At 36.4% G+C, this 16,582-nt stretch overlaps 1 long non-coding RNA gene across 1 annotated transcript; it reads right to left on the bottom strand.

Moving 5' to 3' along the window:
- Positions 1-2,846: 2,846 nt before the first annotated feature.
- Positions 2,847-5,201, bottom strand: LOC127565549 (uncharacterized). The gene is made up of 2 exons (XR_007954870.1): positions 4,567-5,201; positions 2,847-4,499 (listed from the first exon to the last, which is right to left on the bottom strand). It is a non-coding gene; the product is annotated as an uncharacterized LOC127565549 (long non-coding RNA).
- Between the last annotated feature and the right edge of the window lie 11,381 nt (positions 5,202-16,582).

Below are 16,582 nucleotides of genomic sequence, written 5' to 3'. Positions count from 1 at the left end.
CCCGAAAACTCAACCGAAATTAATAAATGACACAGATTTTAGCACTTTAGTATGGAAAATGCATATTGAGGAAGAGGAGTGAATACAAAAAACAATCCGACGAAGCACTCAAGAGACAAAACTGTTATAAAAACACAAGTGACAAGTGTGGCAGACATATGGATGGGGAATGGGAATGGGATTGAGAATGCGAGGCATTGAGTAGGAGACATTCTGAGTGTATGTTGTGTGCTGTGTGTGTGAAGAGTGGGCAAAAGACCCGCACAAGCCGCAGACATACAAATCTGAGATCTGAGATGTGTGGCATGGCAGAGAGAGGGAATCAACCGCACACTGGAATTTTGACACATTTGACAGGCGAACCGAGTGGCACTTGGCAAAGCAGCCATTTGATAGCCTCATTAGTGATGAGCCACTGCAGCAGCATCAACAGCAGCAACAGCAGCAGCAGGAAGACCCAAGCAAAAGAGTAGCTGTCAATGTGCTTAAGAGGCTCCTTTTGGGTTCCTTGCGTAACTCAAAACCAAAAGGATATCGACCGTAACGCATGAGAATTTGACACTTGCTTCTCTCTGGCTTCAGGCAGCCCTCCCGCACATATGCACCACATAGTCCCTCCTATAAATATCCAAAAGGCCACCAAATAAATACTTAAGAGACGTCGCCCTACATAACCAAAATATGCTCCAGGGAAGCAGCACGAAACTGGGCTGGTCCCAGAGCCAAAAACCGAAACCGAAACCAGAACCAAGCCAAGCCAAGCATTGGACAACCATGGCACTGCCCCAAAGCATTTAGTCATATTGAAACATTAAAAAAGTCAACACCCACATGGCTAAACTAACAAACCAACACAAACTTCGACCGTATGGTCAGAGAGCGAGCACGATAAACAAGTCAAGGGGTAGTCAGAACCAGAGTTCGGCAAATGATGGACAAGCCAAAGTCATAAAATGTTATGATCTAATTGAATTCTCGTATGCGCTACCACACAACGAAGAAAAGGGAAAAGTGCGAAAAAGCCAACAGAATTCTTCCTAAAATTTCATATACTATATTATAATAATATTTTTAGTATTTTGGACACATTCCTAAAAATCATAATTTACATATTTTACATTGTTGTTCTTTAAGTTAATCAGATTAAATAGAAAAACGTAAATTAATCTGTAATCTTCTTGTTTGTGATAAAAAAAAACAAACCAAATCATAAAATTGTATTTTCCTACTATTTCCTATTCATAATTTTTTTGTTGTTAAAACTATCGTTAAATAAATATGTATTTATACAAAAAATTATAATTAACATATTGTTCAGCTGTGATCCTTTAAAATATTCTATTTTTCTAGATCTTTTCAGCCCTTGGGAACCTTCGTTATGTAACACGATCACTGTTATAAGATACTTTGTAATAACAGTTTGTTGTTGGCTCTCTTGCTTATCGAATCCTTTGCAATCTCTGGTATTCCCCACAATCTTAACTGCTCCCGCTGGCCGAGGGTAGCGCAGCAATGCCCCAAAGCAGCCATAAAAATGTCAAAAAATTTCTATGTATTCATAAACACGTGTGAGTCTCTCTCTCTCCCCCTCGCGTTCTCTCTCTGTCTCTCCGTCAAAGACCGGACTGTGGACCCCCCGGGCCAGAAAACCAAACACGCCTCGCCGCAATGTGACCACAATGTCGCTGCTTTCCTCTTCAGACACACGCTGTACTTTATAGTCTGTCTATTCATACATGAAGGACATAGTTTATATGGTCAGTACATAACTTAAGCAAGCCCCAACCCAACCCCAACCTCAAACTCAAGCATAGAGCTCACACATATGTGCATTTAACATGCAAACTACTATGAGCCCAGCAAGGACTTGTGACGTTGCCAGTCTCACATTGGGTTAGCCAACCATTTATGATGGCGTTGCTAGACCCACGATTGAGCGCCAAAAAATTCCTAAGAATAGTCAGCCCCGGATGTGAGAAGACGGTTGCAAATATCATTCACAACCATCTCGCGTGCAAGCATATAGCGGAGCGGGACCCATTGAACCCTTAGCTCTTTCGGGATTGTGGGGTGGGTTTTTGCTATACTTTACACGAAGCCACGAAAACTTTATTATTATAGAGTCCCTCCTGATTCAAAAAAAAAAAAAACAAACACATGAGTCGATCCTCTTGTCAATAATCTAACCCGACTCGAATCTACAATACAACTCGATCGGAGTACTACCAATATCTAATAAACAAAACAAATGCAGGCACACTGTTGAAATTCGGACAAAATTAAGAAAAGCAGGGGTGGTCTTATAAGATGTTAACTGCCACACCCTGGTCTATACCCACCCAACCATGGTCATAAGATGAAACGTTTTTATGACCCCAAAACTATTCCAACTCCCCCTTTATTTTATGCTCCCATGTCTCCGGAAATCAGAACAAAATCTAGAATTTCATTATTAAAGTCCAATGACTCAAAGTATTTATTTATAACAAAAACAAAACCATTTGTCCAAAATGAATTAGAATTATGACGCTATAATTATTTGCATAATTGGTTTATAGGGCAGTTATTTTTAATTCGATACAATATTCATTTTTTTATTAGCAACGGCTACTACTCATTTACAATAATAACTAAAAAAAAAGCAGATGTAATGACTAATAATATTTAATAAACAATCAATAATTCATAAGCAAACAAATTTTGGCAACTATTTTTGGATGCGCGCTTTAGCAAACATGAGGTTTTTCTATTAAATTTACTATTTTTACTTTAAAATCTTTATTTTCTTCTCAAATCGTTATTTTGTATTTTTAATATTTATTTTATTTTTATTGTATTGTGAAACATTTTTTTTTTAATTATTTTTGATATTTATTTTTATTTATTGATTTTTTAATATCTCAACCACTTTTATAATTTTTATTTATTGATTTATTTTTTTTTTTTTTAATTTAATTATTTGGCAATATTTTAATCATATTTAAACAAAAAAAAATTGTATTGAATTTATTTTTATTTTTGGTTTAATATTTTTACTCATGTTTAATATTTATTTTATTGTATTTATTATTGAATCATATTTATTATTTAATTTTTATTTATTTTATTTATAAGTTTTATTATTTTATTTTTAATTGTTATTATTTTATTTATATTTACTTTTTATATTTTATTTATCCAAAATTAATATTGACTTTTTATTAATTTATTTGTAAATCATGTTCAAACCACTGTGCTGTACCAACAAACAATAATAATAGTGACAATATAAACGGAAGCAAATCAGTACTAAAAAGGTATAGGCCTGACCCAAAAGTTAGGGTATCAGCCGACAGCTCATATGCTGTTTGAAGCTTTCGCAACTGCGAAGAAGTATGAAAAATACAATGCAAGCAAAACTGTGGGCAGCTGCTGCGTGGCCGAACAGGCACCAACATATGTATGTATGTATGTATGTAATTACATATGTACGAATATTTATGTTATAAAACTTCTTTTATGTATTTTTTTATTTCGGACACTCGGACTTAAAACTTACCCGACAGAACTCCACGACGAAGGCCTTCATGATGTTGTTGCTGTTGGTAATGATGATGTTGATGATGATGATGATTTTAATGATGATGATAAAAATGATTGTTTATATACCTTATAGGGTATATATTTTTGTTTGGTTGTTCACATACACACACATTGTCATAATTATTATTGTTTTGCACAGGGTTTTATGGTGGCTTGTTATTATGTACGAGATTATATTTGCATTATTTATTTATTTATATATTTTTTTGAATTATTGTGTTTCACGTTGGATATACCCTTTAATGCCTAGGGCAAGAATGGTAAACAAAACAAAGCAAACCAAAAAAAAAAAATAGCGCAAAAAAAAATAAGTGCCAAATTACAATTGATATTTCTCTTTACTTTTCGTTATCTTTTTTGTTACTTATTATTTTATATGTATGGCAACTAAATTGTTGTTGTCAATATATTAATTGACGGCAAATGCAAATCTTGTTGCTTTTTATTTGGGCTTTTACCCCTTTTCTTATTGCCTCTGTGTACAACTATTGTATGACCTTTTAATTTTAACAAACTTATTTTTGTCATACTATTATTCACAAACTTGCACTACACATCTTCACTAGCACTGGCACTGGCACTGCACTGCTGCTGATGCTGCTGCTGCTGAGTGGAGACGGCGAACGATAGAAGCGGCAAACGAGAGAAGTGACGATTCTGGTACAAGAGCCTTGCGCGGCTCGGCACAGTGGTGCAAGAGTGATCTGCCCAGAGATGCACTGCACTTCACTGTTGTTGCTTTTTGGTTCTGCAGGCGGCAGACCAGAAATATAAAAAGGCTTCCGGCACGAAATAGTCGGCCTCCGCTGACTAACATGCGCCGGAATTGTGGAATTCAAATCCACTATAGGTGTAGAATTTTGTCTATCCGTATTATTTAATAAAAAATAATGACGGCTTAGACGAATTTTCACAATCTACATATGAGAAAAAATACGAAGTTAGGACCAATGTAAAATTTCATTATTTCATAGAAATAATTACCTTTGCGTAGCAAGCGTAATGAGCTGGTGTATTTATTTTGCTCAAGGCAAAAAAGCATCGATGGATGCTGAGGATAAAGACAGATTATGTTTGTCTTCTTTTCTGGTGATGCATGTGTTTTAGTTTTGTTTTAAAAGAACCATCAACCAAGAATGCATCCGTCTCTGATCGTAGTCCAATAAGAAAAGAATGAGAGCTGTCGTTGCCAAAGTGACAAAGCTCGTCTCCTTCTCCTACGATCTTTCGCTAGACAATTCACCACGGAGAAGAAATTTAATTTGCAGAGGTGTATTGTCCCTTTATCGTGCCATGGTTTGTGTCTTCGCTAACTTTGCGCGGCAAATTTAAAATCTCAAGAAGAAAGAGATTTTACGCCCAATTTTTTTATTTGCGACCATTACACCCACCAGATAATCTCACGAGTCATACAAAGGCAGATTAGATGGGAATTAGACTCGAATATCTTTCGCATGATACACTCCTAATTCTCTACCTTGTAGATTTTCCAATAGATAAAAAGAATTACCAATTTTCTTCTTTATCCGACATTTTGAGAACTGATGTCCTAGCTTTTTATTATAATTCTGACTGAAATCACTAAGATGGAAATTCCGTTTAAATACTTCTTGGCCTTCTTTTTATAAATGACAGGATTGGATCGAAGATTGTATTGTCTGGCGTTACGCTCGTAGGCTTCTCTACTACTTTTCTTAATGTCTTCTCGCAACAAAGCTAATTGATCACCTCTTTCTAAATATGGAGACTCCTCCAGCAAGGACAATTTTTTTAAGAGCTTGTAATCATCTCCGTGATTAATCATATTTACGCCAAATAATGCTTTGTAAGGGGAACAACCTATCGATTGATGAAGCGACGAACGTAAGGCAGATGAAATACTTGGCAAATACATATCCCATTCAGTTTGATCCGACTTAAGATAAGCACGAATAGCGGCTAATAAGGAACGATTCACTCGCTCCGCTGCATTGCTCTGAGGCGAATATAATGCAGTAAAAACATGACGAATACCGAATTTTGTCATAAACGCTTCAAATTCGTTTGATTTAAATTGTGAACCATTATCTGATACTATAATTTCAGGAACTCCAAATTCGGCAAAGATCCTTTGTGACAAAAACTCAGTTATTAACGACGTAGTGAACTTTTTCAATGGACATAGCCAATGGTAGCGACTAAAATGGTCAAGAACTATTAGTAAACCAATGTTTCCTTTGCGACTTCGTGGATAAGGACCCAAGATATCTATATAAAGCTTTTGAAATGGTCGACTAGAGACGCTTTGCTCTCCCATAGGCGGACGTAGTGTCATATTTGGAGCTTTAGTTTGCTTACACATATCACACTGCCTAATATAGTCTCTAATGTCTTTTGATAAACCTGGCCAAAATAAATTACGACGCACTCTTTCGATCGTCTTTTGCATTCCACCATGTGCAGAGCTTAGACTATCATGTGCTTGACAAATCACAGCTTCTCGCAGTCTCTCCGGTACCCAAAGCTTCCAACAATGAGAATCTTGAAGATTATCTCCTGTTGATGGCTCCGTTCGTATGTATACGAATTTGTCTACAACTTTAAGATCTGGAAATTTTTCACCATGAGATTCAACTTTCAATCTTAGATCTAGATAATCAGGTTCGAGAAACGCTGACGATTCTAAATCGATTTCCGGTCCCACAAGTTCTAAACTATCTATATCACCTTCACCTATCCGTGACAACGCGTCAGGAATAATATGATCTTTTCCTTTCCGATGAGAAATTGTGAATTTAAAAGCCTGTAATCGAAAAATCCAACGAGCTAATCGACCAGATACATTTTGCTGTCTCATAAGCCAGACGAGGCTAGAATGATCAGTGATTATCTCAAAGGGCTGTAATTCAAGGTAACATCTGAATTTCTCTACTGCTAAAATGACGGCTAAACATTCTCGTTCCGTGACACTATAGTTACGCTGAGATTTAGATAATTTCTTTGACATGTATGCTATAGGCTTTTCTTCTCCAGAAGTTGACAGTTGAATGAGCACCGCTCCAATTCCATAGTCACTAGCATCGCAATGCACATAGAATTTTCGACTAAAATCGGCATTTTGTAAAACCGGGGCTGATGTTAAAAGATTTTTTAACGTATCCATTGCAGACTGAGCTGCCGGGGTCCAATTAAAAGTTTTCTTAGTGGACAACACTTCAGTGATGGGAAAGGTAATTTCCGCAAAATTTTGTATGAAGCGTCGGTACCATCCGCAAACTCCAAGGAAACCTCGTACTTGTTTTAAGTTTTTGGGTGTGGGCCAATTTTGGACACAGGATATTTTCTCTGGATCTGGAGAAATTCCATCGCTTCCAATAACGTATCCTAAATAGTTTACTGTTGTAACACAAAATTTTGCTTTTTGAAATATTTAATGTGAGATTAGCCTTTTTAAATTGATCAGCTATACGCACTAATACCGCCAAATGTGACTCAAAATCTCCTGAGACAATACATAAGTCATCAAGATAACCAAAAACACAATAACGTAAGTCTGGTGGAATTAAGTCATCCATCAATCGACACATTGTGGATGGAGCATTACATAACCCAAAAGGCATGACGGTAAACTGAAACAGCGAACGACCGGGAACAGTAAAAGCTGTTAACGGTTTGGCTTCATCAGACAACTCAATTTGCCAATAAGCGTCTTTAAGATCCAACTTCGTAATTAAGTTAGCTTTTGGTAAACGAGAAAATATTCCTTCTATGCTCTGTAGGGAATAAGCATCCTTTTTCGTTACTTCGTTAAGTTTTCGCGCATCAAGACATAATCGGACCTTATTTGGTTTCACCACAAGACGAATAGGTGAGCTCCATGCTGACTGTGACGGTTCAATGACTCCTAGCTCTAACATACGATCAATCTCTTTGTACATCAACTTCTCTACAGCTGGACTAATTGGATAGTTTCGTTGCTTCACCGCTTTAGCATCAGAAATATCTATATGATGTTTAATTAACGCAGTTCGTCCGAGACCTTGCTTTTCGAAATTCGGAAATAATGCTTTGACCGCTTCCAGTTGACGAGATTGTAATTCGGACAATGGATAGTGATCTTCAAAGTCGATATTTTCAGTTTCTTCTTCAGAAATAGAGCTAATAATTCCAGGTGCTAATGCAAAAATACGCCAAAAATCTATGCCAAGAATTAATCGCTGAGCTATAGAAGGTATGACATACAAGTCAATATCTTCTTGCTGCTTCTTATATTGCATGCTCACTCTCAGAATTCCGAGTACCTGATGTGGTTTGGCATCGGCGGTACGCACTTGCGATTTAATGGGTTTAAAATTTGGTAAATCAGAAAAATTTTCTAATGCTAGCGACGATCCAATGCAACTAATGTTGGCTCCGGTGTCGAGCAAACCAAATTCGCTAAAAGTTAGGAACGCGACTTTCGCGTAACTACGTCGATCCGACTCATTTTGAAAAACTGTTGAGATAACCAGTTTCTTTTGTTTCTTTATTTTTCTATAATATTTTCGCATACGTAAGGTATTACGACGGCTCTTAACTAAATGTGTTCTAAAAATTCTATCTCTTACTAAATTATAATTTCTTAATCTTTCATGGTAAGGTAAAAAATCTTAACATCGTGCGTTCATCACCGATGTATCCTTCATTTTCTCTAATCTTAGGTTCTATTTTATTACCTATCTCTACTGTCGGGACATCCTTCCTGCATTGAATGCCCCGGATTGACGGTTTTCCGACCTCTGTTTACAGGTTTGACAATTCGGCTTGTATACCTGAGGAGTACCGCATCCGTAACAAAAAACTCTACGCTCATTTAAGCAATTCTCCCAGATGTGTCCGGGGATTTCACAGTTCCAACAAACTAATTTAGAAGCAGTTCCTCGCTTTAATTCAGCTATCTCTGCCTCGACCTCAGAACTAGACTCTTCTTCGGGAGCAGTTTCTTCAACAGCATAAACTCGAGAAGTTTCTTTGGCCTTAAAAGATACTGATCGATTTTTTCCAACTTCCTGTAGAAAATTTTCGCGTTTTTGTACCAGACGACGTAAAGCGGATATAGAAGAGACTTTCTCAAACAATAACCTGTCTTTCATATCTGTTAGCAGATTACCTTGAATCATTTCCACGAATTCGTCTTCTGGAAAACTGACCGACAACTTATCCATAAGCTTACATATGTTTTCATAAAACGAATCAAAAGATTCGCCAACTTTTTGTTTACGAGCTCTTATCTGTTCTCGAAGTTCAGTGACAGAACGGCTCTCGCGATATTGCTCTCTTAACTCTTCACAAAACTCTTCCCAAGTGAAGGTTTGAACTCTTCGATGGAAACGCCAAAACCAACTACTGGCTTTTCCATTCAGTAATAAGTGAATATGTTTGTTCAATAATTGAAAATCATTGTTTAAGTTTTCTCGAGTGAGAATGTTCACTCTATACAAAAATCCTTCAACCGATAAACCTTCCGACGAACCATCAAAACGAACACCCCACTTTTGTAACATATCAGCAATTTTATGTGTAGTCAATAGTGGACCCAAATTGGTGTTACGTGAGCTTCTCTGGCTGGACGATAACCCTTCCACGGTTTGATCTGCTGCTGCTGCAGTTGCTACTATCAAACCTGAACTATTCATAGAAGCGATTACTCGACTCACCGTTTCTCTTACGATTGATTCTATATCTGGTTCTGGAGTTTGTATATTACGACGACCATTATTTGGTCTCGAAGGCTGTGTTGGTCTAAATGGTCTTCCTCTTCTTCTAGGTGCATTTCCTCTTTCGTACGCAGGCACTTTTGGTCTGGCCCCCTGATTGTTGGGCGTACTACGAAGTGGAGGATTCCTCTCAGTACTTGTACTGTGTGATTGATCGATATTACTTCTCGCTTCTTCATCGGCAGCCGACAACGCTTGCGCGGCGTCAAATTGACGTTGCAATGAACGTGTAACGATTTGCGAGACTACGGGTGGATTTGGTTGCGTAGACAATTGCGATTGCTGTTTGGCATTAGGCGAATGATTTCCTACAACCACTTTCCATTCGTTATGACTAACCTTTTTCAAACAACTTGGACACTCTTTAATACTTTTGATTCGATTTTCTAGACAATTTTTGTGAAACACATGACCACAATTAGTTATCGCACAAGGTTGTGTATCCGACATGTGTTCACTGCAAATAAGACAAATATTTTCAGCCGCTTCTGCTGGTGGCAGTGGCTGAGGTTCTTCAAAACTACGTGTAACGGGCATATTTCAAATTTAGATTTCCTTCGACATTTTTGGGAGACATAAATAAAAAGGAATTTAAACTTTGTTCCGACTCAACAGTGGAGGATTATTAATATGGGCTATTGAAACTAAACTTTGTCATTTTTGATACCTGATTACATCGAAGGCTTCTTCGTATTCTTCGGACAACGATACGCCTATGCATATACTATTGTATTCCAGAAGAAAGCGGAGTTACAATCGATCTTCATCAATGCGATACCAAAAAAGAGCAAAAGTTACTAGAAACTAATAAATTATTTGAACTATTAAGCAATCTCAATACCGATAATTTTGGTCGATAATATTCAAAGATTCAAATATTCGAATTCCGAAAATGTATAAAGAGGTATTACTTAAATTGCTCCAACAATTTATAAGACCTAGCGAAAACAAACGAGCTTGGTATTGAAGGATGTAAGGCTCTCGATAATCGATAACAGAATTACACAAGATAATCCTTAAGAGATGCAAAGTGCGATTCGGTCGAGTAATTTCACATACGTAAGATTAGTCAAAGTCCAGAATCGAAGACACTTTACTCCTTCTGCCCTACTTCCATCAAAGTAGGCCAACAACAACCTGTATCGGATCTTCCGATGCTGTTATAAGTTTCACGATGCTAAAGTTGTTGCTGCCCCACGTTGGGCGCCAAAAATTTATGTGACGTTGCCAGTCTCACATTGGGTTAGCCAACCATTTATGATGGCGTTGCTAGACCCACGATTGAGCGCCAAAAAATTCCTAAGAATAGTCAGCCCCGGATGTGAGAAGACGGTTGCAAATATCATTCACAACCATCTCGCGTGCAAGCATATAGCGGAGCGGGACCCATTGAACCCTTAGCTCTTTCGGGATTGTGGGGTGGGTTTTTGCTATACTTTACACGAAGCCACGAAAACTTTATTATTATAGAGTCCCTCCTGATTCAAAAAAAAAAAAACAAACACATGAGTCGATCCTCTTGTCAATAATCTAACCCGACTCGAATCTACAATACAACTCGATCGGAGTACTACCAATATCTAATAAACAAAACAAATGCAGGCACACTGTTGAAATTCGGACAAAATTTAAGAAAAGCAGGGGTGGTCTTATAAGATGTTAACTGCCACACCCTGGTCTATACCCACCCAACCATGGTCATAAGATGAAACGTTTTTATGACCCCAAAACTATTCCAACTCCCCCTTTATTTTATGCTCCCATGTCTCCGGAAATCAGAACAAAATCTAGAATTTCATTATTAAAGTCCAATGACTCAAAGTATTTATTTATAACAAAAACAAAACCATTTGTCCAAAATGAATTAGAATTATGACGCTATAATTATTTGCATAATTGGTTTATAGGGCAGTTATTTTTAATTCGATACAATATTCATTTTTTTATTAGCAACGGCTACTACTCATTTACAATAATAACTAAAAAAAAAGCAGATGTAATGACTAATAATATTTAATAAACAATCAATAATTCATAAGCAAACAAATTTTGGCAACTATTTTTGGATGCGCGCTTTAGCAAACATGAGGTTTTTCTATTAAATTTACTATTTTTACTTTAAAATCTTTATTTTCTTCTCAAATCGTTATTTTGTATTTTTAATATTTATTTTATTTTTATTGTATTGTGAAACATTTTTTTTTTTAATTATTTTTGATATTTATTTTTATTTATTGATTTTTTAATATCTCAACCACTTTTATAATTTTTATTTATTGATTTATTTTTTTTTTTTTAATTTAATTATTTGGCAATATTTTAATCATATTTAAACAAAAAAAAATTGTATTGAATTTATTTTTATTTTTGGTTTAATATTTTTACTCATGTTTAATATTTATTTTATTGTATTTATTATTGAATCATATTTATTATTTAATTTTTTATTTATTTTATTTATAAGTTTTATTATTTTATTTTTAATTGTTATTATTTTATTTATATTTACTTTTTATATTTTATTTATCCAAAATTAATATTGACTTTTTATTAATTTATTTGTAAATCATGTTCAAACCACTGTGCTGTACCAACAAACAATAATAATAGTGACAATATAAACGGAAGCAAATCAGTACTAAAAAGGTATAGGCCTGACCCAAAAGTTAGGGTATCAGCCGACAGCTCATATGCTGTTTGAAGCTTTCGCAACTGCGAAGAAGTATGAAAAATACAATGCAAGCAAAACTGTGGGCAGCTGCTGCGTGGCCGAACAGGCACCAACATATGTATGTATGTATGTATGTAATTACATATGTACGAATATTTATGTTATAAAACTTCTTTTATGTATTTTTTTATTTCGACACTCGGACTTAAAACTTACCCGACAGAACTCCACGACGAAGGCCTTCATGATGTTGTTGCTGTTGGTAATGATGATGTTGATGATGATGATGATTTTAATGATGATGATAAAAATGATTGTTTATATACCTTATAGGGTATATATTTTTGTTTGGTTGTTCACATACACACACATTGTCATAATTATTATTGTTTTGCACAGGGTTTTATGGTGGCTTGTTATTATGTACGAGATTATATTTGCATTATTTATTTATTTATATATTTTTTAATTATTGTGTTTCACGTTGGATATACCCTTTAATGCCTAGGGCAAGAATGGTAAACAAAACAAAGCAAACCAAAAAAAATAGCGCAAAAAAAATAAGTGCCAAATTACAATTGATATTTCTCTTTACTTTTCGTTATCTTTTTTGTTACTTATTATTTTATATGTATGGCAACTAAATTGTTGTTGTCAATATATTAATTGACGGCAAATGCAAATCTTGTTGCTTTTTATTTGGGCTTTTACCCCTTTTCTTATTGCCTCTGTGTACAACTATTGTATGACCTTTTAATTTTAACAAACTTATTTTTGTCATACTATTATTCACAAACTTGCACTACACATCTTCACTAGCACTGGCACTGGCACTGCACTGCTGCTGATGCTGCTGCTGCTGAGTGGAGACGGCGAACGATAGAAGCGGCAAACGAGAGAAGTGACGATTCTGGTACAAGAGCCTTGCGCGGCTCGGCACAGTGGTGCAAGAGTGATCTGCCCAGAGATGCACTGCACTTCACTGTTGTTGCTTTTTGGTTCTGCAGGCGGCAGACCAGAAATATAAAAAGGCTTCCGGCACGAAATAGTCGGCCTCCGCTGACTAACATGCGCCGGAATTGTGGAATTCAAATCCACTATAGGTGTAGAATTTTGTCTATCCGTATTATTTAATAAAAAATAATGACGGCTTAGACGAATTTTCACAATCTACATATGAGAAAAAATACGAAGTTAGGACCAATGTAAAATTTCATTATTTCATAGAAATAATTACCTTTGCGTAGCAAGCGTAATGAGCTGGTGTATTTATTTTGCTCAAGGCAAAAAAGCATCGATGGATGCTGAGGATAAAGACAGATTATGTTTGTCTTCTTTTCTGGTGATGCATGTGTTTTAGTTTTGTTTTAAAAGACCATCAACCAAGAATGCATCCGTCTCTGATCGTAGTCCAATAAGAAAAGAATGAGAGCTGTCGTTGCCAAAGTGACAAAGCTCGTCTCCTTCTCCTACGATCTTTCGCTAGACAATTCACCACGGAGAAGAAATTTAATTTGCAGAGGTGTATTGTCCCTTTATCGTGCCATGGTTTGTGTCTTCGCTAACTTTGCGCGGCAAATTTAAAATCTCAAGAAGAAAGAGATTTTACGCCCAATTTTTTTATTTGCGACCATTACAGACTTTTAGTGCCTGTTAACGTTATTGAGTTGCGAGTGAGTGGAAGGGGGACGAGCGCTCAAATTTCCGGTCAAGCGAGCGAATCCTTACATATTTCTTTATAAGTTTTTTTTTTGGGTTCCCTTTAGCTTAACGCCCACAAAATTTCAGCTAAATTAAATTATAAATATGGCAAAAAGTCGCCGGCAACGGCGCAACACACAAAAATAAAGTGGCCCAAAAGGCAGCCAGAAAGGACGTTGCCATTATGATTCATGACAATGTCTGTCCCCTCGCTCGCCTCACCCCCTGTTGTCCCCGCTTTGTTGGCGTTAGTTAAAGCTGGACAATTTTGGACAGTTCCTTAGTTAGGAGCTATCGAGATATCTGCTTACAAAGTGCGTGTCAAATTCAAAAAGCGAGTTATTCAATCCTTTTTTTTAGACATTGTCTGCATAGTTTGCCTGCTCAGTTCAGTGAGCGACATTGGCTTCTGATATCCTTTATCCTGTTTCTCAAACATATTTTGTTTGAATATTTTTCGGACAGATTTGGGCTAGTGATAAGCTTTGCCGCCTACGAATAAGCAAAAAAGAGAAGAGAAGAAGAGAAGAGAAGAGCTTAGATATTACGCCAGATACTGGTGATTGATGAAGGTTCGAGTCTATTGAGGCAGCTTTCAAGTGGAATTCAATTGAATATTTGGAATGTGTGTAATCCTTGATTCCAATCAATTTGCAAGAACATTTCACAACTTTTGCTTTTCAATTATGAATTTAGATTCAAAGCCATTTATTTCTTAAAGCTTGTTATTTAAATACATATGTGGCATAAAGTTCATCATGATTCTAAAAGAACAAACTATTTAAATAATTGTAATATTACTTAAAAACTTTCAATAACATTTACATTTTGTTTTATAATTATTTTATATTCCCAACTTGTAATCAACCCTTAAAGAAAATAATTGTTTTATTTTACTCACACCAAACTTTGATTTTTCAAAGACTTCATTCAAATTTCTTGAAATCAATTAATCTAAATCAATTGTTTAAGATTCCCTTGCTCGAAAATCAAAACCAATATCAAAAAGATTTCTCAATTGCTTGGTTTATTTACTTTTCCTTCGAATGCCCATTAAAAGTTTTTCAATTTCTCATTTGTGCTCATTATCCGCAACTTATTCAACCCAGTGATCTATGTATATGCGAAATTCAAGTAATGACTTTCTACTCGTTTGCACTTTCCACAAAGCAAAAAAAAAACACGAAGGTCAATCGAGTGCTGCGATGTGGTCCTGCCTCACGTACATAGCTGTGGCTGTATCAAATGACCGTCGAGAAACCAATAAACGAACGAAAACCCAAAAGCAAATCCTTAACTGTGGTTAACATCTAGCAAATCCATTAACTGGCACACTTGGAGCGTGAAAAGGCGACGCCACCAGTGGAAAGAACATCGGGCTGAGCCAGCGAAAGAACACAAAATAAAAGAAATGGATATAAAAGCAAGAGGCGAAGAGTAGTGGAGTAGAGAGAGGGGATGTTGTGGAGGAGTCGAGCTAGCGGACCACATCATTTCATAACACTTCCAGTTCATATAATCTATTTAACCCAAATTTAAACGTGCCGTGCGTTTGTTCAGTGTTTAATCAATTGTAAAGCAATTTTCGCAATGTTTTTCCTTTAAACGACGCGTCGCTTCGGGTTTGCTGCGAATTGGAATTGTGTTGGGTCCGGGATTAGAACTGAACGCAATGTTGCGACTCCTTGCTATGTTGTGCACTCTGCGAAATTGTTGTGGGATCCTTCAAGCGCATCGCATGCCAAGCGAAATGCAATTTGTGAGGCGTGCGTTTCTCACAGTGTATCTGTGCTTGGCTGCCTTTTTTCTTTGGCCATCTATCTAAACGGCTTCTGCTCCATTTCAATGGCAACTGTTTCACAGCTGATAAAAATTGGCAGATCCGAGTAAAAGAAAAAAGGCAAAGCATAGTGAATGGCAAACCAAAAAGGTGGCCAAGGAAGGGAGGCGAGGGACTGTCAGCTAGGGGCATTGTGCCTAATCGTCTGCGTAATTGCTCTGCCACAGTGCGTGAATCCTGCTGCTGGTGCTGATCCTGCTCCCTGATCCCGATTGTTTTTGTTGTTGGTTTTAAAGAGCATGCCAAAAATGATTGCTGCAGCTGTCGTCGGTCGTCGTAGGTCACTTAAACCTCCCACACAGACACCCGTTAGCCCCGTAACCTTGTAACACCGTAACCCCAGCACCCTTATGTCTCGACAAGCGCTAAATTTTCAATTAACTTTCCCAAAAGGTCGCCCTTGTGGTTGAATGTCCTTGTTTAATTTGATTAATTGCTGCGAAAATGGTTCACTTCGTGGTTGGATTTGTTGTTTGCACACTCTATGTGAGTGTTTGTGTGTCCGAGTGTGAGTGTGAGATGAATGTGCTATTCAGGTATTTCGAGATGTCATTTGAATGTTGATTGTGCGGAAAGGATTATTGGGTTCAGAGGTGGGCATGTTGCCAGAATCAGTGACAACACAATGTACGCATGCGAAAAGGGAAATAAGAAAATTGAAATTCAGCCATTATAGAAACTGAAATGGGATTGAAATAAAGGTATATAATATTTAGTTATAATGAAAACCAGGGCAACTGAGGTCTTCAAGCTGATATTATAACTAGCCAGCTTGATCCGCTACTTTGCCAGCATTGTATTCAGGGATTATTTTGATAAATTTGTTATTAGAAATAGGCTATAATTTCTTATAATTGAAGAACACGCCATAGATTGGGTTAATGGTAGTAATAATAAAATATGATATTAGTAGTAAAATATGATATGATAGTAATCTAAAGTATTCTGGAATTAAACCTTCAATATAATCCTAAATGAAATGTAGTAAAGTGAATCAAAGAAATCAATGTTTTAATAATAAGCCTAAGGCAATCAGAAAATCGACAATCAATA

This window comes from Drosophila albomicans, chromosome 3, assembly GCF_009650485.2.
Source record: "Drosophila albomicans strain 15112-1751.03 chromosome 3, ASM965048v2, whole genome shotgun sequence".
Lineage (NCBI taxonomy): Eukaryota > Metazoa > Arthropoda > Insecta > Diptera > Drosophilidae > Drosophila > Drosophila albomicans.
Note: the sequence above shows the minus strand (reverse complement) of the source record. Positions and strands in the feature narration are given on the sequence as shown.